Here is a 21,658-nt window from a genome sequence, read left to right on the forward strand (position 1 = left end):
GGTGCCTGGGTGGCACAGTTGGTTGAGCATTGGACTCTTGGTTTTGGCTCAGGTCATGATCTCAGGGTTGAGGGATCAAGCCCCGCACCAGGCTCCATGCTCAGCATGGTGTCTACTTGGGATTCTCTCTCTCTCCCTCTGGCCCTCCCGCCTCTCTCTCTCTTAAATAAATAAATAAATAAAATCTTAAAAAAAAATAGAATAAAAAAAATTTGTAGTTTGGCAGGTGGGTGTTGGGAAGTAAGTAGAAACCATTTTACTCCCTAAAGCTGACTTGAAGGGCCATCAGTCCTCTTCTTTGACTTTGATATGGATGGAATGGGGCCAAAGTCTCCGTGTTTCTTTGTGTTTCTCTTTATCTTTGACCCCTTGTACTTCGTGTTGGTTCTTTAGTTCTAAGAACACAGCTAATGAGCAGGCAAATCTGAAATGTTTGCTTAAAGCGCCTTTGGCATTTTTCAACACTGTTTTCTGGGAAGACCAGGGTGGTGAAAAGCCCTCTGGTGGTCTACATTGAGATGGGCATCTAGCTACAAGGCTGTGTTTGGGTGAGTCACTTCCCTTTGGGTTTCCACATTTGGGTAAAATGAGGCTTTTTTTTTTTTTTTTTAAGTAGGCTCCCCACCCAATGTGGGGCTTGTGAGAACCCTGAGATCAAGAGTTGCATGCTGTACCAAATGAACCAGCCAGGTGCCTCTAAAATGAGGCTTTTTGATAAAGTGACATAGTAGAGAAAGGGCAGCTTCAAGAGTAAAAAAGACCAGGCTATGAATTGCATCTCTGTATGTTTCTCATATTTCCCATCTGCAACGTGGGTTGTTTTAAGACAAACTTTATTTTCAAGCATCTAGTGCAGTGTCTGGCACACAGCCAAGTGCTTGAAATATATTAGCTATGCTTATGATCAAAATGAGGAAGTTGTAAACAGAAAAATAGGCCATGGAGTTGGATAGATAATTCACTGAATAAGAAATACGACAGGCAAGGAAGCATATGTATAACTCTACTTGTAATTAGGGAAATGCAAGTTAAATAATGTGTACCATTGTTTTGGCAACAAATTGGCAAAAAATAGAAATACACATAATATCCATTGTTGGGGAAAGTTTAAGCAAATCGGCATCTCCTAGAAATTTTCTTCTGAGGGAGATTTGGTAGTATCTACCAAATTTAAATGTGTTACTCTTCTTTTTTTTTTTTTTTTAAAGATTTTATTTATTTGACAGAGAGAGACACAACGAGAGCAGGAACACAAGCAGGGGGAGTGGGAGAGGGAGAAGCAGGCTTCCCCCGGAGCAGGGAGCCCGACGTGGGGCTCGATCCCAGGACTCTGGGATCATGACCTGAGCCGAAGGCAGACGCTTAACGACTGAGCCACCCAGGCGCCCCAAATGTGTTACTCTTCTAATCAGCAGTTTTGTTTCCGGGAATCTCTTATACACAAATATATACATGAGTATACAAACATTTATTGCACTGCTTTTTTTTTCCTTTGTAAAAGAATTTTACTGTGTGGTTTATGTAGGTCTTCGCAGTCTACTTTTTTTTTTTTTTGTAAAAGAATTTTTTCACTACTGTTAATGGAGAAAACTGGAAACAACCTAAATTTTACTAAAATGGGTAAATTTCCATGGAATATTGTGTGTAAAAAGCATACTATAGAATATTATAGTATGATCCCATTTATGTCAAGAAAAGCAATTGTGTGAGTGTGTGCATTATGTAAATGTATGGAAAGAGGTCTGGGAGGATATGCTTCATAAAATTTACTTGTGGGGAGGGGAGTAAGATTAGAGGGTAAAGAGAGAATTTTGCTTTTTATTCTTTATTCTTCTAAATTTTTGGAATTTTCCCAGTGATTATGTATTATTTTTATATTTGGAAAAACAATTTTATTTATTTTTATTTTTTATTTTAAAAGATTTTATTCATTTATTTGAGAGAGAGAGAGCACGAGTGAGAGAGAGAGCATGAGTGGGGGTGGGCAGAAGGAGAGGGAGAAGCAGACTCCCAGCTGAGCAGGGAGCCCAACGTGGGGCTCGATCCCAGGACCCTGGGATCATGACTTGAGCCAAAGGCAGATGCTTAACTGACTGAGCCACCCAGGCACCCCGAAAAAACAATTTTAAAAAAAGGATGGCAGTGTGAATTAGACTATCTTTCAGCTGACTAGTTGAGTAGTTGTCTACATCCAACATCACAGTTGAGTAAAGCCATACATTTCTTAGGTCTGGAAGGATGGGAAAAGATTGTATTTAAGTAGCAAAACTTCCTCTCCCTGGTTTGAGGCTTGGACTAATGGACCAGTGAACCCAAATGACCCCTTCTGAAAATAGCAGGACTGCATGGGAATGAAGGAGAGGTGTTTCAGTAGCCCCCTCTCTTTTCCAAGGTGCTCTGTTAAAAAGGAAAAGGAAAGGGAAAAGGAAAGGAAAAGGAAAAGATAAAGGAAAAGGAAAAGGGAAAAGAAAAGAAGAGAAGAGAAAAGAAAAGAACAAAGAAAAGAAGAGAAAAGAAAAGGTCCTGGGCTTCTTTGGAAGAGTCAAGGCAATCCTAGAGTTGCAGTATCTCAGAATCCAAGACTCCTAGGCTGGGATAGAACCTTCTAAGTTCATCTGTCTGTTTGCTTCCTCTCAGGTCAGCAGGTCAGATTTTATCAGACATACTAGATCTCTAATAATGAAATTTCTCTTTAGGTCTCAGGGAGTGTTCTTGGATTATAGGTGCCCACTAACTTCTCTGTGGTTTGTACATTCAGCTCCTACCACTGTGTAAAATATCCAGGTGAGAACACAGACAAAACCTCTTATTTAAGACAGAGATAAGGGCTGAAAGAAGGGGAATCCTGTTTTCCTGCTTGTGGATAATTTGCCCCAACTCTGGAAAGAGCTTACATGGAGTTAAGAAACATATCACTCTAGGGGCGCCTGGCTGGCTCAGTCAGCAGAGCATACAACTCTCGATCTCTGGGTGGTGAGTTCAAACCTCATATTGGGTGTAGAGATTACTTAAAAAATAATAATAATAAAAATAAAATATACCTGAAAATTAAAAAAAAATATGTTAAAAAAAAAAACATCACTCCGATATCCTTCAAATCTCCCTGCTTTTTAGATTGTACACAGAGCACGAATGGTGCCCGTCTACTGGCAAAGCTCTGCACGGGATGGAATGGTACGCATTTCATCACATCACTGAATATTTTAACATTTTAAAAAACTGTGATCAATACCAATAGAAGAGTATATTTTATATGTGTGTGTGTGTGTATGTGTATATAGTTTGAAGGATAATTATGAAAAACAAACCCCATGTACCCTCTACCCAGCTTGAAAAGTAGAATATTTTCCTTGGTGGGGCTGCCAGCACTGTGGTATAAACTGGGCACTCCACAAAGGTCCTAGTCAAGGGGAGGGCGATCTCCTGGAGGATGATGGGACCTTTTCCTTGGGTACAAAGTTTTCTAATTCATCTGCCCAAAGAACAGTCTTTTTTCTAGTTCCCATAGAAGTCACTTACAGGCTAGTGCAGCCCTGTTCTTGGGGGGGGGGGTCCCATTTATGCTCCACACCCTCCACTAGAAGTAACAATTATACTGAATTTTAGATTAATTATTCTCTCATTTTTCTTTAGCATAGTTAAAAAGAAACAACAGGCCCATGGAGTCACCTGTGCTAGCCCCACCAAGACTTAATACCTAACATAATTGCAATTTCAGCCTCTCCCAGAAGTGGAATTTTAAAACAGTCAATCTGGCATTTCCTGGTCGGTACTAGTGAGGTAATCTGTCTGATAAAACCCCCATGCTTTTAACTTCCTTGTCCCATCCTGCTTCTACCTATAAAAACTTTCCATTTTGAACTCAGGGCTCCCCTCTATTTGCTAGATGGGATGCTGCCCGATTCATGAATTGTTCAATAAAGCCAATTTAAAAAAAATATTTATTTATTTGAGAGAGAAAGAGAGAGCGCAAGTAGGGGGAGTGGCAGAGGGAGAAGCAGGCTTCCCGCGGAGCAGGGAGCCCGATGCGGGGCTCCATCCCAGGACCCTGGGATCATGACCTGAGCCGAAGGCAGACGCCTAACTGACCGAGCCACCCAGGCGTCCCGCCAATTTTTTTTAACAGCATTTTACAGTATGTGTATATATGCCTACATCTCTCTTTTTTTCCTTCTCAAAATGCCACTTGCTTTTGTATTTATTTTTTACTATTGCTCTACCAAACTGCCACAAACTTAGTGGCTTAAAAATACAGATTCATATGTGGGGGCAGAGAGTATCTACAAAGTCTCTACCTTCTGCTCAATTTTGCTGTGAACCTAAAACTGCTCTAATGTCCTTGTTTTTTAGAAAAAGGCATTAGGTACTAGCATTAAGAGAAACTGGGAGCTCTCTGTGTGATATTTGCAGCTTTTTTTTTAGAGATCTTATTTATTTATTTGAGAGGGAGAGAGAGAAAGAGAGCACAAGCAGGGGGAGTGGGAGAAGGAGAAGCAGGCTCCCCGATGAGCAGGAAGCCCGATGTGGGACTCGACCCCAGGACCCTGGGACCATGACCTAAGCTGAAGGCAGACGCTTAACCAGCTGAGCCATCCAGGTACTCCTGCAACTTTTTATTTTTATTAAAGATTTTAGGGGGCGCCTGAGTGGCTCAGTCCCCCTACCTCTTCCAAGCCAGCAATGCTGGTTGAGTGGATCTCACATCTAATCACTCCAAAACAAACACAGGACTGCTCCCCCACTTCAGAGGGTCCCCAGGTTACCCCCACTCCTGACTGACTTGGCTACAAATCAGGGGTGTTCCCATGACCTTCTCCTCAGGTTCAGTAATTCCCTATAATGGCTCACAGAACCCAGGGAGACACTTCACTTTCTGTAACTGGTTTACTATAAAGGATATTATAATGGATACAAATGAATAGTCAGATGAAGAGGTATTTAGGGCGAGGTGCAGAAGGGTCCTAAGCCTAAGAAACTCTGTCCCTGAGGAATGTGGGTTACCACTGTCACAGCTCATGGATGCATTTACCAACCCAGAAGCTCATCAACTCTTGTTGTTCAAGTTTTTTTTTTTAAGATTCTATTTATTCATTTATTTGAGAGAGAGAGAGAGAGAGAGAGAGAGAGCACATGAGAGGGGGGAGGGTCAGAGGGAGAAGCAGACTCCCTGCCAAGCAGGGAGCCCGATGCGGGACTCAATCCCGGCACTCCAGGATCATGACCTGAGCCGAAGGCAGTCACTTAACCAACTGAGTCACCCAAGTGCCCCAGTTTGTTTTTTTTTTTTCAGATTTTATTTATTTGACAGAGAGAGACACAGCGAGAGAGGGAACACAAGCAGGGGGAGTGGGAGAGGGAGAAGCAGGCCTCCCGCGGAGCAGGGAGCCCGATGCGGGGCTCAATCCCAGGACCTTGGGACCATGACCTGAGCCAAGGCAGACGCTTAACGACTGAGCCACTTGGGCGTCCCTGTTGTTCAAGTTTTTATAGAGCTTATCATCTCCAACTTCCTCTTTCCTTCCCAGGAGGTCGGGCCGGGAGGGGAGGGGGGTGGGGGGGGTTGCCAAGTTCTAACCCTCATCATTTGGTTTTTCTGGCATCAGCCCCAGCTGAGGCTATCTAGGGCCCCACTCTAAGTCAACTTATTAGCATAAGCTCAGGTGTGATGGAAAAAGGGACGTATTATGAATAACGAAATACACTCCTTTTACCCCTATTACTCAGGAAATGACAAGTGTTTAAGCAGCTCTGTGCCAAGAACTAGAGAAAAAGACCAAATATGTATTTCTTATTATATCACAGTGTCACACATATACTTTATTTGATAACTAGAACACTTGCAGTCATTGCTGGTATTATTCTGAAGCTCATTATTTCCTTTTTTTTTTTTTTTTTTTTTTTTAAGATTTATTTGAGAGAGAGAGTGAGATAGAGAGCGAGCAAGCACCGAGCGGGGGGGCGGGGGGCAGAGGGAGAGGGAGAAACATACCCCTGCGATCATGACCTGAGCCCAAGGCAGACACTTAACCTACTGAGCCACCTAGTTGACCCTCCAGAGAGGATTTTTACTTTTGCTTATGCAAGGTGACTGGGGGCACTAAAGTGATCACCTTTATAATTTTCAGCTCAGGGTTTTCTGGTTCCCACAGGTAGTATGAAATTCTGCTTGCCTCAATATGCTTGTAAAACTTGTTTAGGAAATCTCAGAGGAGAGTTTTCTTTTTCTCTACTCCATCCTCAATTAAGGTGGAGACATTCAGGTTTCCTTACCCTTTCCTTTGGTAGGTCAGGCTTTTTTGTGTGTTCTCCTTTAGGGATGTGAGTTTGGGGGAAGTCTCCAGTGTGAAATATGGGCAAGATGTCTGAGGCCCAGAGAAAACAGATTCCTTATCCAACCTACATGAGGTCACAGCGGCTGCCCAGATAAAGTGATACTTAGGACACTTAAACTGGACTTAGGCTTACTGACATAATCACACTGTGTTCTCCACAAGGCAGGAACATATCTACTGTGCTCACTGCTATGTCACCAGCACTTGGCACAGTACCTGGTACATTCTAGGAGCTCAATAAATATTTTTAAGTGCATCAATGAGTAAGAAGTATCCAAGTATTCCAGGTGGAGGAAAACAATACACATAAAGCAAACAAGAAGAAACCACTAGCAAAACCTTGTTAAAAGACAACAAATTTGGGGTGCCTGGGTGGCTCAGTTGGTTAAGCGTCTGCCTTCGGCTCAGGTCGTGATCCCTGGGATCGAGCCCCACGTCGGGCTCCCTGCTCAGCGGAGAGCCTGCTTCTCCCTCTCCCTCTGCCTGCCACTCTGCCTACTTGTGCTCTCTCTTTCTCTGTCATATAAATTAATAAAATCTTTAAAAAGACTCTCCCTCCCCCTCTGCTCCTCCCTTTTTCTCTCTCAAGTAAAGAAATAAATCTTAAAAAAAAAAAAAAAGACGACAAATTTGGTTATGCTAAGGGCCATTTCTTTTTCAACAAGTGTTTTTATGGTGCTTATTTTTGGTAAGACGCTCATGTAGCATACAGGCAGTGCCATGCTCTGAAAGGGTGATAAGACATGCGTAATAACTGTAATACTTCTCCCCTGTGTACAGTTTGGTTTCCATCACTATCAGACTGAAATAAGAACGTAAGCCTTCAGGGGCGCCTGGGTGGCTCAGTCGTTAAGCATCTGCCTTCAGCTCAGGTCATGATCCCAGGGTCCTGGGATCGAGCCCCGCATCGGGCTCCCTGCTCATTGAGGAGCCTGCTTCTCCCTCTCCCACTCCCCCTGCTTGTGTTCCCTTTCTTGCTGTGTCTCTGTCAAATAAATAAATAAAATCTTAAAAAAGAAAGTAAGCCTTCATACTTCAGAGTTTCTCTCTGATGAGCTTGGGGACTGGAAAAACACTAGATGCTTCTGTAAATCATTATATACCCTGTCTTTAGTGAAAAAGAACAGTCAGGTGAAAATATTTGGCGTAAATATGGTTGCATTTAGATTGCAATATGCAAGTATTTGGGCTGTTAGTTTGCCAGAGAAGGTGTGGCCCTAATGAAAGGAGTTTGAGGAGTCTGGCTGGTCAAATGGTAGGAAGATCCAAGAGCCTAAACCTTCTGAGGGAGAGGAAGGGTACACAGAATGGCAAGATACTCCGGCCTGGATTTCTGGATTTCTTTTTCCTACCTGGGTAGCAGAATGCCCATGGTTTTGTGAGGGTCATAATCTCATTGAATCTTTGAGCACTTTTTAAATTTCCCTTACATGGATATAGGGAGAGGGGAGAAGAGAAAAAGATATCTTTTTTTTTTTTTTGTAAACTCCACCTCCGATGTGGGGCTCAAACCCACGACCCTGAGAGCGAGAGTCACATGCTCTATCAAATGAGCCGGCCAGGCACCATCCCCTCTTTTTTAAACAATAAAAGTTCTGATTGTGGATTGACTATGGGAATTTAATCAAGAAGCCAAAACAACTTAGTCTTTTTTTTTAAATAAAGATTTTATTTATTTGAGAGAGAGAGAGAGGGAGAGAGCACAAGCAGGGGGAGGGGCAGAGGGAGAGGGAGAAGCAGGCTCCCAGGAAGCCTGATGCAGGGCTCAATCCCAGGACCCTGGGATCATAACCTGAGCCGAAGGCAGACGCTTAACTGACTGAGCCACCCAGGTGCCCCCAAAACAACTTAGTCTTATAGCTAATGATCTCATTGGCTTATATTATTGTCATACAGTGAATTCTGAGCGATCAGGCCAAAAATGTGGACTTGGCAAAGATGAGCATTACTGTCAATTGTTGTAGCTCTCCAAACTGGATGGTACCAGTAGCTGTGTGAGTGAATATGGAAGAAGAAATAAACATTATGTGAGCTTTGGTTCTATTCCAGAAACATTCTATTCCAGAGATATGTAAGATGAAGCTTTTTCAGGGCAGAGATCACTATTATATGCCCTAACACAGTGCTGGACCCATAATAGTTGCTCAAGAAATATGTGTTGAATAAATAAATGGCTCAAAGGTTACTTGGGTTTGCTAAGATCAGAACAGTATTTGCCATTATTTTGGATGTTGGCGTGGGATTTGTACACCCTGGAACAGTTTCTTCTCTTTGCAGCGAGAAATATTTTTTTTTTTTTTTTTGTTTATGAAGAACATGCATTCTCGCATGCTGGCACAATGGTCCTGGGGAAAGTGGCCCAGGCAGATTCCACTGCATTCCTCAGAAGAGCCAGCAATACCACTCTCTCATGGTGAGTTCCTTCTTTATGAGAAAATTTTAATTTTGTGGAGTTTTTAGTCCTTTCTTTTTTCCCAGTATACACGAATACTTCAGGAAAAAAAATTAGTTGAGTTTGACTGACTTCGATAGCGTTTTACTGCTTTGTGGGAGTCCAGGTAGTTACAACATCGTGTCCTGTGCAGTTTTTCTTGCACACAAAACTGCATGTTTCCCATACTTATCTATAGGTATATCTTCTTCTATAAGTGGGCAGTGTAAATATGCTTCCTAATTAGGGAGGAGGCACGCTCCTATGTATTACAATTCACAGGGTTCAGAATATCTTAAAAATAGCACCGAGAGTTTGGGGTTCTTAGTGGCTGTTGGTTTTCACTTAAAAATAAATTTACAAGTATTTAGTAACTTCTGCCAAGAAAGACTTCCACATGGGGCTCATTGCTAGTAATAAAAACCCAGACGGTGGCAAAACATCTCCAGAGACTTCTTTAGGTTTCTGAAAGCGGCATAGGAGAGAAGAGTGAAAAAAAAAAATGTATACTGCTTATAAAACACTTTTAAGCATACCAATTCATTTCACTATCATTTTTCCTATTTTACCAATGGGGACTCTAAGGTGCATTTAGGTTAAGTACCTTGATCAGAGTCACATGGCTACTAAGTGAAAGGGCTAGAACACAAATACAGGTTTTCTTCCTTTTTTTTTTTAAGATTTTATTTATTTATTTGACACAGAGAGAGAGAGAGAGAATACAAGCAGGGGGAGCAGCAGAGGGAGAGAGAGAAGCAGGCTCCCCGCTGAGCAGAGAGCCCGATCTCTGGGTTCGATCCCAGGACCCCAAGATCATGACCTGAGCCGAAGGCAGATGCTTAACCGACTGAGCCACCCAGGCGCCCCCAGGTTTTCTTATTATAAGTTCAATGTTCTTATTCCAGGTTCGACATTCATAAGTATTGAATGTTTATTGTGGCTATTTTACTTTTTTTTTTTTTTAAAGATTTTATTTATTTATTTGACAGAGAGAGACACAGCGAGAGAGGGAACACAAGCAGGGGGAGTGGGAGAGGGAGAAGCAGGTTCCCGCGGAGCAGGGAGCCCGAAGCGGGGCTCGATCCCAGGACCCTGGGATCATGACCTGAGCCGAAGGCAGACGCTTAACGACTGAGCCACCCAGGCGCCCTATTTTACTTTTTAAGTGATAGGATTGGTGGGGGTGGGATATGTCTTTTTCGCTTTTGCTGGCTACTATGGCTCCAGTTTCTTAGGAACGCTGTATTAAAAAAGATAATAGCAGCCTTGAGTGAACAAAAGTTAATCTCTGTGCCGGTCCTCTAATAGCTTTGGCCAGATATGAGATCAGTAAGGGTGAGGTGGACACTTAAATAATCAAAGTTTCCTTACTGAAGGCACAAGAGAAGGGCTCAACATCCTGCTGCATCTAGAAGAGCTGAATTCAATCAAAGTATTCGAGGGGTAGGGCTGAGGGGGAGGTCCATTTGCATCCTCCTTGAATAATGAGGGTGTCCGCTGTAAAGCACTACAGAGACAGAGAGCTGCTCCCTAACTTCAGTCTCATCCCCGTGACACAGGTAACCCTGGGGAGGCAGACATGCTGAAGTCCTCCCTGGCATGTAGAATGTGTTTTGGGGTTGCAGCAAATAGATATTTCTTCTATAGTGATTTGACTCATGACTTCACATTCTTTTTTTTTTTAAAGATTTTGTTTATTTATTTGACAGAGAGAGACACAGCGAGAGAGGGAACACAAGCAGGGGGAGTTGAGAGGGAGGAGCAGGCTTTCCACTGAGCAGGGAGCCTGATGCGGGGCTCGATCCAGCACCCCAGGATCATGACCTGAGCTGAAGGCAGATGTTTAACGACTGAGCCACCCAGGCACCCCGACTTTACTTCTGGGGGGCCGAAAGCCTCTGCTCAGAGAAGCTGGGTAAGGTGTTTGTTTTCCTAGGCTATAAAAGTCACCTTGCAAAGAAATACCTAAAAAATTTCACCTGAAATAATAATTTTTCTGGCAGGCCTCACCTTCAGAGGAAGTCTTAGCAACACACTAGTCACTTCTCATCCTGGCCAAACAGCTATCTGAAATGCTGGTTTTGACACTAATTATATATTAAAATGTAACTTCTACATCTAGAGGTGAAACATTTGGAGGCAAAAGGAAGAAAAAAAGTGATGTAATTTTGAGGAGCCTTCTTACTTACAGTGACTGCAAAGTGTAGAAATTCTTTTTGTCACAAGATGTTACATTTTCAGCTAGATAATTCTTTCTTGTGGGGTAGGCTGTCCCATGCATCATAGGAAGTTTAGCAGTGTCCTTGACCTCTACCTGCTAGATGCCAATAGCACTTCCCCCGCTGGGTGCCAATAGCACCAAAAGCTCATAGAAGTGTCTTTAGACATGGCCATAAAAATTATCCTTGGTTGAGAACTACTGTTTTTAACTGAAGCACCAGGATATTACAAAAAAAAAAAAAAAAAATCTAACAAATGCCCCCACCCTCCAAAAAACTCACTAAAGTGAGTTCTGAAATGGACTCCCCCTAGAAATTTAGACAGACTCAGGTAGATAACTAAAATGCTTACAACAAGTTTCAAAAGGTCAAGTGAGAATATTATTTCTTTGGAGACTTTGCTGCAATGCGTGAATTCTTACTAGACGCCTGCCTTAGTTTTACCACAAGCTGAGGGAGAGGAACCTTCAGTGGAACTACTCAGAGTACTTCAGATGTGCCTCTTGTAGTTAGAGGGGCACAGTGGACCTGTGTCTGATTCCTGCCTGGAAAATATGGAGGACAAGAGAAGGGCTGGCAACTGTTTTGGCAAAAGAGCAGAGGAATGCTGAAACCGCACTGGGTTGGCCTGTACTCCCCAGTTTGTTTGGGCAAAAAGTGCACGAGAGATTCACGTAGACCAGGTGTGGACCATAGAGCACTACCACTAGCCTAAACAGCACGATGAGAAAGAAGTTCTCTCATCCAGACGCTTGACGACGTCTATTGGAAAACAGTCACACTAATTTACTTTGCACAAAACACTCTACTGCCACCTGCTGGAAAACTGTCAAAATAAAGATACAAATCTACAACAAGGATGATGAGAACAGCACTCCCTAGGGTGTGGAGTGCATCACCACGCACAACTAGACAGGGTGGCCCCAGGGTCACTTGCAAACGGGCCAGTGGGAGAGCGGTCTTAGATCTTATCTGACAGGGTCCTTACAGAGAAAAACAAGTTTCAGCACACAAGAAGTTGGAGGTAGGCCTCCAGATTCCAAGGGGCTGAAAGAGTAAAAGAACAGCCAAAACAGAGTGCTTTTGCTCGGATCAACATGGGGCTTAAACTCACGACCCCGAGATCAAGAGTCATAAGCTCTACTGACTGAGCCAGCCAGGCACCTCTCAAACACCCTAGGAATTTTCTATTCCTAAGGGCGACCATGGAACTCATGAAACCTGCCTGAATCAAGTGTATAACAGGTGTACTCCCACTACCCAGGTTTAAAGGGATGGTGAAAGATAAAAAAATAAAGAGTTTTTGGTTTGTTTTTGTTTTTTAAAATGATACTCCTGAATCTTGCATGGATTCATATTGGTCACGTATCACACTGGTTACATATTATGAAGTGGGATCTGGAAAAGATATCTTCCAAGGACATGTTCTTGAGTTTTACAGGGGAAAATGGTCATTAAATCGATTCATTTGTTTTTGGGAGCCCATATGTTGGGAGTGGGGCCGTAAATGCTAGGCAATCTCTGTCCTCTGGGAGCTTACAGTCTTGGGTTTCATACTCAGAGTAATGTATCTATTACAGTCAGTTATGTCAACAAGAGCCTGTGTTACATAGGTGGTGAAGGGACAGGAAGGTTTTTACTCTAAGTTTCACTAGCTTATGATTAAGCTTTAGAAGCAATCGTGTCCCCCCTGTTCTTCAAGTGTGGAACCACAGGTAAAGCTTCCATTTAAGATGTTTAAAGAAAGATACAAGGCTGAACGCGTAGGCTGCATCTTGATTGGGCTGCTACGAAACCGAGGCCTGTCTGGTCCTCGGTTTGGCAAGATTACCTCACTTAAGCTTAATCAGGCTCTGTGAAATTAATATGGATAAAACAATTTTTTTTTTGATATAACGCCTTGATAATTCAACCCAGTGAACAGAAGCTGATTTATAACCCTGACGTGAATTTATTGAGAAAGAGTGTATAGCTAGTTTAACCAGTACTAGTCATGTGCCTTGGACAATTGCTTCTTAGTGGGTTTATTTACTTGAGACCCCTTAAGTGATGGGAAGACTACTTCATGGGTATGGAACCAGAGCATGGGTCTTTGCATGTTCTTAAAGGATATCCAGAATTTAAGTTTGCTAGTATATAAATTCAATAAAGGCAGAGATCTTATTTGCTGATCAGTACAGAGAGAATAGAACACAGTAAGCATTCAGTGACTATTTGCTGAGTGAGGGATTGAATTTGAATTCATTTTTACCTGTCCTGATAATAGCTATTGATCCTGGTCATTGCAATCAGTAGCCTCTCTCCTGGACAGAGTGGGAGCCCACACTACATTCTTATTCAGATTCTGCTGGTTCTAGGCTCTTGATGGACCCCACCCTTCTTTTATGACAGCATCAACTGGGCATGTGACACTGAAGTTACAGATGATTTATTTTACTCTCTGATGAAAATTGGGAGCTACCCCAGCCTCTGCAACACATTTACAGATCATCTCACAGGGTGACTTTTTCTTTTCTTTTTTTAAAAAAATCTCGTCCCAAGTTCTGTGAGGGTTCTTGTTTGGCATTTTCTGACTTGCACCTCAGGCAGGCAGGAGACACCGAATTGTGGCCATTTATATTTTTACAGACACCCAGAGTTCTTTGTGCGGGTGTGGGTCTACCAGCCATCAAGGAGTCCAAAAACAGAACACTGCGTTTTAGTCAATGGAATATCTCAAAGCCCTTAACACGCTAAAGGAAAGAAGAGATTGGCTGAATATTCACACCTCTGTGAGCGCGTGGGAGCCGCAGGGTCGGTCTGGGTGGCCATGCAAGCAAGTACCAACTCCCTAGGCTCAGAGGGCGCCTTATTCTTTATGCCTCCTTTCAGCTCTGCCTTTGAACCTCTGGTTTAGTGTAGGTAACTCCCTGTGAACATGTAGCCTATCAACTGTCATTCCCAGACGGTTTCCACACTAGAGACATGTATGTTCTCTCTGGAGTGTAGGTCTTGTCCTTAGGTGAAGAGGAAGGGTGGAGGGCGGGCAGGGTCCCCGATCTGACCCCCAACGCTGGGAATGGGAACGTGAGTCATCGCTTCGGCCTGTCTGGTGGCTTTTGGTCTCCGTGCTCCTCACCTGGATAAGGGCGCCCGGGTTTCCCGGGCCTTCTGCAGGAGGGCACGGCCCACTCTGCAGAGACCAGGAGACCTCGGTCTTCCAGATTTATTCTTTATCCCTCCTACGTCCCCTCCCGAGTTTTCTCTATCTTCTTTCCAAACGCCTCTGGCTGAGGAACCCCAACACCTCCTTTTGGCCCGCGCCGGGCTTCTCGCACTCTAACTCAGGTGCCCACGTTTGGGGCGGGAAAAGCAGGGTGGGTTCTAAAACCCACAGGCTGCTAGGCTGCGGCGAGGGGCTTTGGGGACCCCCCGCCCCATTGGGGCGGGTACGCCCCGCCCCCGCCCGCGGGTCTGCCCCGCCCCCTCCCACGCACGTCACGTCCGGCCCGGCCTCCGCCCGCCCTCCGCCCTCCGCCCTCCGCTCTCCTCCCGCTCGCCGTTAGGGAGGGTCTGCGCTTCAGCCACTGCTTCAGTCGCTGCTTCAGTCGCCGCTCCTGCCCCCTCTTCCGCGTCTTCGCCGCCGCCACCGCCGGGGGCATCCGGGGGTTGCTTACCGGGCTGGCCCCGCGCCACAGCCGTCGCTTTAGCGTCCTGCCAGCGGCCGCCACAGGAGGAGGCTCGCCGGCCGCGGAGCCACCTGGGGCCTCAGTTCTCGCTCTATTGCCGTCGCCGCAGGTCCTGGAGAAGCGGCCGCGGCCGGGGAACGGGGCGTCGCGGTTCCAACGGTAGGTGAACGGGCGGGTACCCTTATTTGCGCATGCGCCGGTCGCCCAGCCCCGCGGCTCTCCCCCTCTGCGCCCCCCAGCGCCTAGTCCCACCCGCGCGGTGCTCAAGGGCGTTGCACGTCGGGGTGCCCGGGTTGGGGGCAGTGCCCTGAAGATGGGCTAGTACGTAGAGCGGGCCCCCTTTCTGCTCGAGCTTGAGGAGATGAAGCCGTGCCCGGGCTGCTGAGGGGTGTGGCAGTCTTCGATTTTTCAGCCGCTGCAGTGCGCGTGAGCGGGTGTGCCTTCTTACCTCCTAGCTCCCCCAAAGTCCAAGGCACAGCAACCCACCCGTTTGCTAGTCTCCGCTGAACACCAGACCGCGCCACCTCCCTGCCCACTTCCTTGATGCTGGTCGGTGAAGTTGGTGCAAAAAAAAAAAAGTGTGGTTTAATCTGGGCTCAACTGCGCCCCTTTTTAAGATCACGTGAGATGAGTGGTTGCTGACTTCCTTAAATCGCTCGGAGAATATAGCCAAAATTGGTACATTCGGGGCTTGTCTAGAGTGCACTTTGAATACGCAGGCCAGAGGGGGTACAGCATTAAGTTTCAGATGGGGCGACTGCTTTCCGAGATAAGGCTATAGGAAATTGAATCGGTTGGCACACTTGACAAGTGAGAAACTGGTAGACTTTGTTTGTAATTAATTAAAAATCAAACTGAGTTTTAGAAAGGCAGTTGTAGAATTTCATTCGGTTCCGCATTATGCCATTTAATCATCGAGAAAAGTACCTCAAGTTCGACATTTACCTTCTTTTCAAGGAGCTGATAATCTAAAAATGACAGTCGGAACCACGGTAATGCATACTATGGACATTAAATAACTGGGATGCACTTTTAAAGGCAGACATTAAATGATAGTTTGAGGTAATGACTTTCTGAGTTAACGTGAGGCTGTGTCTTCAACTTTCCTTTTTCCAAGTACAGTAGCCATACTTGTTGGCCTGGGTTTCTCATGCGTACTGTGCATTTACTAATTACTTGATGAAATTGGACAGGCTCTATTTGTGTCTCCATTGGGAGCTCCTCTTTTATTAATCTATGCTGCTTTTAAAATTAGGGCAGTATTTTCTCCAGTTTAGTTGTGTCACCAAGTAGGGATTTTTGACACAACTTAAGTCCTTAGAAAGATGTAGAAAGGCATATCACAGTGTCATAAAATTCTTCACTGAATGAAGTAAATGTTACAGTATGTTTTTTATTAGAATGCCATTGTTTTAGGACAGAAAATGGCTGAAATAAATGCATTGTGACTTGTCACTCCTCCCTCACCAGTAAAATGACAGCTATTTTTATTATCGTTTATGAATAATCTCTCGTCTGTGCATGGCTTCTTCATTGTACACTAATATTGGAGGATATAATAGTAGAAATTACTGTAGCAATGCTTGAAAAAAATTGTGGTTAAATAATTCATAACAAAATTTACGATTTTAACAATTTTTAAATGAACAAGTTACGGCATTAAGTACAGTTTCAATGTTGTGCAACCATTACCACTATCTAATATTTAAGGAACTTTTTTTATCATCCCAAACAGAGACTCTGTAGACAGTAATTCCTCATTCCCTTTTACCCTTAACCTCTGGTAACCTTTATTCTATCCTCTGTCTCTATAAATTTGCCTGTTCTTGGTACCTCAAGTAGGTGGAATGTGTTTGTCCTTTTGTGTTTGGCTTATTTCATTTAGCATGTTTTCATGGTTCATCTGTGTTATTAGAATTTACTTCCTTTTTAAGGCTGAATTCCATTGTATGTGTATGCAACATTTTGTTTATTCATCTGTTGATGGACATTTGGATTGTTTCTCCCTGTTAAAAAAAACGGAATTCAATTGAATTTAACAGTCTTACTGGCTTTATTCAACTATTCATGAATCAGGCGGCATCCCATCCAGCAGATCGAAAGGAGCTCTGAGGAGCTGTACAAAATGGAAGGCTTTTATAGGCAGAAGGAGGCGGGACAAGGAAGTTACTAGCAAAGAGTGGGTTGTTTCAGGCAGGTCACCATACTTTGGTGGACAGCCTGAGTCTTATCAGGCAGTTTACCTCACTAGTGCTGACCAGGAAATTCCAGACTGACTGGTTAAGATTACATTCTTGGGGGAGGCAGTTAGGTAGATATTAAGTTTTAGTTTGGTGATTTAGGTTTAGCCTGGGTGACTCCATTTTGGACCCATTGTCTGTCTGTTTCTCTCTCTCTTTTTTTTCTTTTTTTTTAAGTAGGCTTCATGCTCAATGTGGGGCTTGAACTCACACCCTCAAGGTCAAGAGTTACATGTTCTACTGACTGAGCCAGCCAGGTGCCCCCTGTTGTCTCTTTTTTAACACGTGTTTTGCCTGTTGTTAATAATGCTGCTGTGAATGTTTCTGTACAAATGTCTCTTTGAGTCCCTGCTTTTCATTCTTTTGAGTATGTATCTAGCAGTGGAATTGCTGCATCATATGGTAATTCTATGTTTAACTTTTTGGGGAACATCCAAACTGTTTTCCAGGGCTGCTGCACCATTTTGCATTCCTGTTAGCAAAGCACAAGGGTTCCATTTTCTCCACATCCTCTCCTAACAGTTGTTACTTTCTTTTTTTTTTTTCCTTGTGGTTGGTTGGTTGGTTGATTTGTTTGATAGTAGCCATCTTAATGGGGGTGAGCTGGTATTTCATTGTGGTTTTGCTTTTCATTTCCTTAAGAGATAAAGATGTTAGGGGCACCTGGGTGGCTCAGTTAAGCGTCTGCCTTCGGCTCGGGTCATGATCCCAGGGTCCTGGGATGGAGCCCTGCATCGGGCTCCCTGCTCGGCGGGAAGCCTGCTTCTCCCTCTCCCACTCCCTCTGCTTGTGTTCCCTCTCTCAACTGTGTCTCTCTGTCAAAAACTAAATAAAAATCTTTAAAAAAAAAAAAAAAGATGAAGATGTTGAACGTCTTTTCATTTGTGTATCTTTTTTTTTTTTTTTAAGGATTTTATTTATTTATTTGAGAGAGAGAATGAGATAGAGAGAGCATGAGAGGGGGGAGGGTCAGAGGGAGAAGCAGGCTCCCTGTTCAGCAGGGAGCCCGATGCGGGACTCGATCCCGGGACTCCAGGATCATGACCCGAGCCGAAGGCAGTCGCTTAACCAACTGAGCCACCCAGGCGCCCCTTCATTTGTGTATCTTTGGAGAAATGTCTGTTCACGTCCTTTGCTCATTTTTGGATTTTTTTTTTTCTGTTTTATTTATTTATTTTTTTAAAGACATTTGACAGAGACACAGTGAGAGAGGGAACACCAGCAGGGGGAGTGGGAGAGGAAGAAGCAGGCTTGCCGCTGAGCAGGGAGCCCAATGCGGGGCTCTATCCAAGGACCCTGGGATCATGACCTGAGCCGAAGGCAGACGCTTAACGACTGAGCCACCCAGGCGCCCCTCTTTGTTGTTACTTTAAAAAAAAAATTTAAATATTTTTAATATTAAAATTTTAATTTAATTTTTAAAATATTTTTCTTTTTCTTTTTCTTTAAGATTTTATTTATTTATTTGACAGAGAGAGACAAAGCGAGAGAGGGAACACAAGCAGGGGGAGCGGGAGACGGAGAAGCAGGCTTTCCGCCGAGCAGGGAGCCCAATGAGGGCTCGATCCCAGGACCTGGGATCATGACCTGAGCTGAAAGCAGACGCTTAACGGCTGCACCACAATAGCTTTTTAAAGTTATTTTATACATGAATTAAATCTTTTATCTGAAAAGCTGTTCCAAAAGTGAACTATTTAAAAAACTATTTAAAAAATTGAACTAGAAAATTTCTGTTTTATACATGGATAAACAACAGAGGGACTGATGATATCTGAAAAAGGTTTCCAATTATATGGTAGGTCACTCTATATTTAGAACCCAACTAGATGTATGTCAGTACCAAGAACTTACTTCCATCACTTCAATATTACAAAGGTACATCCATTAAATAAAGGCCCTGTCTTCACCAGTGAGTAACATTACCGCTTCTAAACTTTCCTTTGTTTTATTGAGTGTTTTATTAACATGGCTAGGGGCAGAGGAGGAGATTACTTGGTAGAGAAAAAGGAATTGTAGTATGCACACATGAACTTGACCTGAGTCACTGTTGCCCAAGCGAGGCAGTAAGCTAATATGTGAATAGGTTCAATTTGGGGCCTTGTAGAAGAGCTGACTTTGATTGGAAATGGAAATAAGGAAGGATATTTGGAATGGAATGGAATAAGGCAATTTTGCCACAAAATCATGTGGTACACCAAATACATAGTAGTAGTAATGGGATTACAAGAGTAACTCATTCATTTATTCATTCACCAAATATTTATCTCCTAAATTCCAAACTTAACAAGCAGTCACTTGGTGACAGTTGTATAACTTTGTAAATTTACTAGGCATCATTGAATTGTACACTTGAAAAGAGTGAATTTTGTGGTATGTAAAATTATACCTTAATAAAGCTGTTTTTTGTTTTTTTAAACAAAAACACCAGCAGACTTCATGGAGCTTATGCTGTCTTGGGAGAATAAGACATTAAACATAGAAAGAAGTATATAATAAAACTTACGATGAATGTTTTGGAGCCAAGGAATGATATGCCTCGAGAGAATTTAACAGGGAGAGATCATTAGATTGAATAGGTTGGAGAAAGCCCCTCCAAGAATAGTACTTGAGTAAGAGCTGAAGATGAGTAGGATGAAGTGGGGAGAGTGTTTTAGGTAGATGAACCAGGATGTGTAAAAGTCTTAGGTTGAGGAAAATGAGGTGGATTTAGAGGATAACTTAATGAAATTTACTGGATTTCTGTTAGAGGGAAATACTCCAATCTTTTCTGCCAAATTATTACTTAGCTATAGTGTGTATTTTCTTTTTTTAAAGATTGTATTATTTATTTGCCAGAGAGAGAGAGAGAGAGTGGGAGGGAGAGCACACAAGCAAGGGGAGTGGCAGGCAGAGGGAAAAGCAGGCTCCTTGCGGAGCGGGGAGCCTGATGGCAGATCGATCCCGGGATCCAGGGATCATGATCTGAACCAAAGGCAGAAGCTCAACCAACTAAACCACCCAGGCACGCTCTAGTGTATATTTTCTTTTCCTTTTGTATATGATGCATGATAATTCGTATCTCTTTGATTTTAAACAATTTTCAGAGGAATGTCTCTCAAGTTTATTATTGTCCTTTTTAGGAATAGAAAAACAGAAAATGTTGAGCTGTTTACTCTTTTTTTTATTATTATGTTATATTCTTTTTTTTTTTTAAAGATTTTATTTGAGAGAGTGAGAGAGAGAGAGAGACAGAGCATGAGAGAGGGGAGGGTCAGAGGGAGAAGCAGACTCCCCACTGAGCAGGGAGCCTGATGTGGGGCTCGATCCCAGGACCCTGGGATCATGACCTGAGCCGAAGGCAGGTGCTTAACCGCCTGAGCCATTTACTTATTCTTAAAATATTTTTGCTTTTATCAAGCTGCTGTTCCATACATTTGGAGAGGAAAAGTAAAAAGAAACAAAAAAATTTTTTTATTGTTGAAGTATATTTGACATTGTAATGTTAAATTAGTTTCAGGTGTGTATCACAGTGACTCAGCCAGTTCTATACATTATTCAGCGCTCACCACAGTAATTGTGGTTACCATATGTCACAACATTATTACAGTATTGTTAATACATTCCCTTTGCTGTACTTTTCATCTCCATGACTTATAACTGGAAGTTTATACCTCTTAATCCCCTTCATCTATCTTACCCATTCCTCTGTATTTATGAGTCTGTTATTGTTTATTCTATCAGTATATGAATATAAGTTAAATCATATGGTATTTGTCTTTCTCTAATTTACTTCTCTTAGCATAGTATCTTCATCCATCCATGTTGTGGCAAATGGCAAGATCTCATTCTTTTTTATTTTTTTAAAGATTTTATTTATTTATTTGAAAGAGAGAATGAGAGACAGCACGAGAGGGAAGAGGGTCAGAGGGAGAAGCAGACCCCCCACTGAGCAGGGAGCCCCATGTGGGATTTGATCCCGGGACTCCAGGATCATGACCTGAGCCGAAGGCAGTCGCTTAACCAACTGAGCCACCCAGGCGCCCTCATTCTTTTTTATATCTGAGTAATACTCCATTGTGTGTGTGTGTGTACCACATCATCTTTAACCATTCATGGGACATTTGGGTAGCTTTTATATCTTGGCTGTTGTGAATAATGCTGCAGTAAACGTAGGGGTGCATCTGTCGTTTTGAATTAGTGTTTTCATTTTCTTTGGATTAGTACCCAGTAGTGTGAAAACCACTTATTGATTGATACAGTGGGTGCTTAGTTGATTGGCAGGGAAGCGGGCGGTGGGAGGGTAGGTGCTTTGTGGTCCTAATTTGGGAAAAAAACACTAGTCACAGTGAATTAAAAATTCAGAAAGGCAGGGGTGCCTAGCTAGCTCTGTTAGTGGAGCATGAGACTCTTGATTTTGGGGTTGTGAGTTTGAGCCCCATGTTGAGTGTACAGATTACTTAAAATCCTTAAAGAAAATTGAGGGGCACGCCTGGGTGGCTCAGTTGGTTAAACGTCCAACTCCTGATCTCCGCTCAGTTCTTGATCTCAGGGTTGTGAGTTCAAGCCCTTTGTTGGGCTCCACATTAGGCAAGAGCCTCTTTAAAAAAAATTTGGAAAGGCAAAGGAACTCAAATTTAGAATCAGATAAGATGAGAGAGTTTTTATAGGAAAAGCAGACCATATTATGGTTGATTGTAGAGTAACTTTTGAAACTTACAATTTCAGGGGTGCCTGGGTGGCTCAGTCATTAGGCATCTGCCTTCGGCTCGGGTCATGATCCCGGGGTCCT

The 21,658-nt window shown here is 43.2% G+C and overlaps 1 protein-coding gene across 5 annotated transcripts in view; it reads left to right on the top strand.

Moving 5' to 3' along the window:
• Window positions 1-21,658, top strand: part of FAM13B (family with sequence similarity 13 member B) — a 144,551-nt gene that overhangs the window by 49,741 nt on the left and 73,152 nt on the right. For 2 of the 5 annotated variants that reach the window (XM_032425108.1, XM_032425109.1), the window contains exon 1: window positions 14,481-14,809. The exons of 1 other annotated variant lie outside the window; for it this stretch is intronic. The gene's annotated coding sequence lies outside the window, so the exon portion shown is untranslated. Of the gene's footprint in view, window positions 1-14,479; window positions 14,810-21,658 lie in introns of those variants that run through there. 2 more of the 5 variants (XM_032425106.1, XM_032425110.1) reach the window with 2 other exon arrangements.

The sequence above is a fragment of the Phoca vitulina genome, unplaced genomic scaffold (genome assembly GCF_004348235.1).
Source record: "Phoca vitulina isolate PV1807 unplaced genomic scaffold, GSC_HSeal_1.0 scaffold32, whole genome shotgun sequence".
Taxonomy (NCBI): Eukaryota; Metazoa; Chordata; class Mammalia; order Carnivora; family Phocidae; genus Phoca; species Phoca vitulina.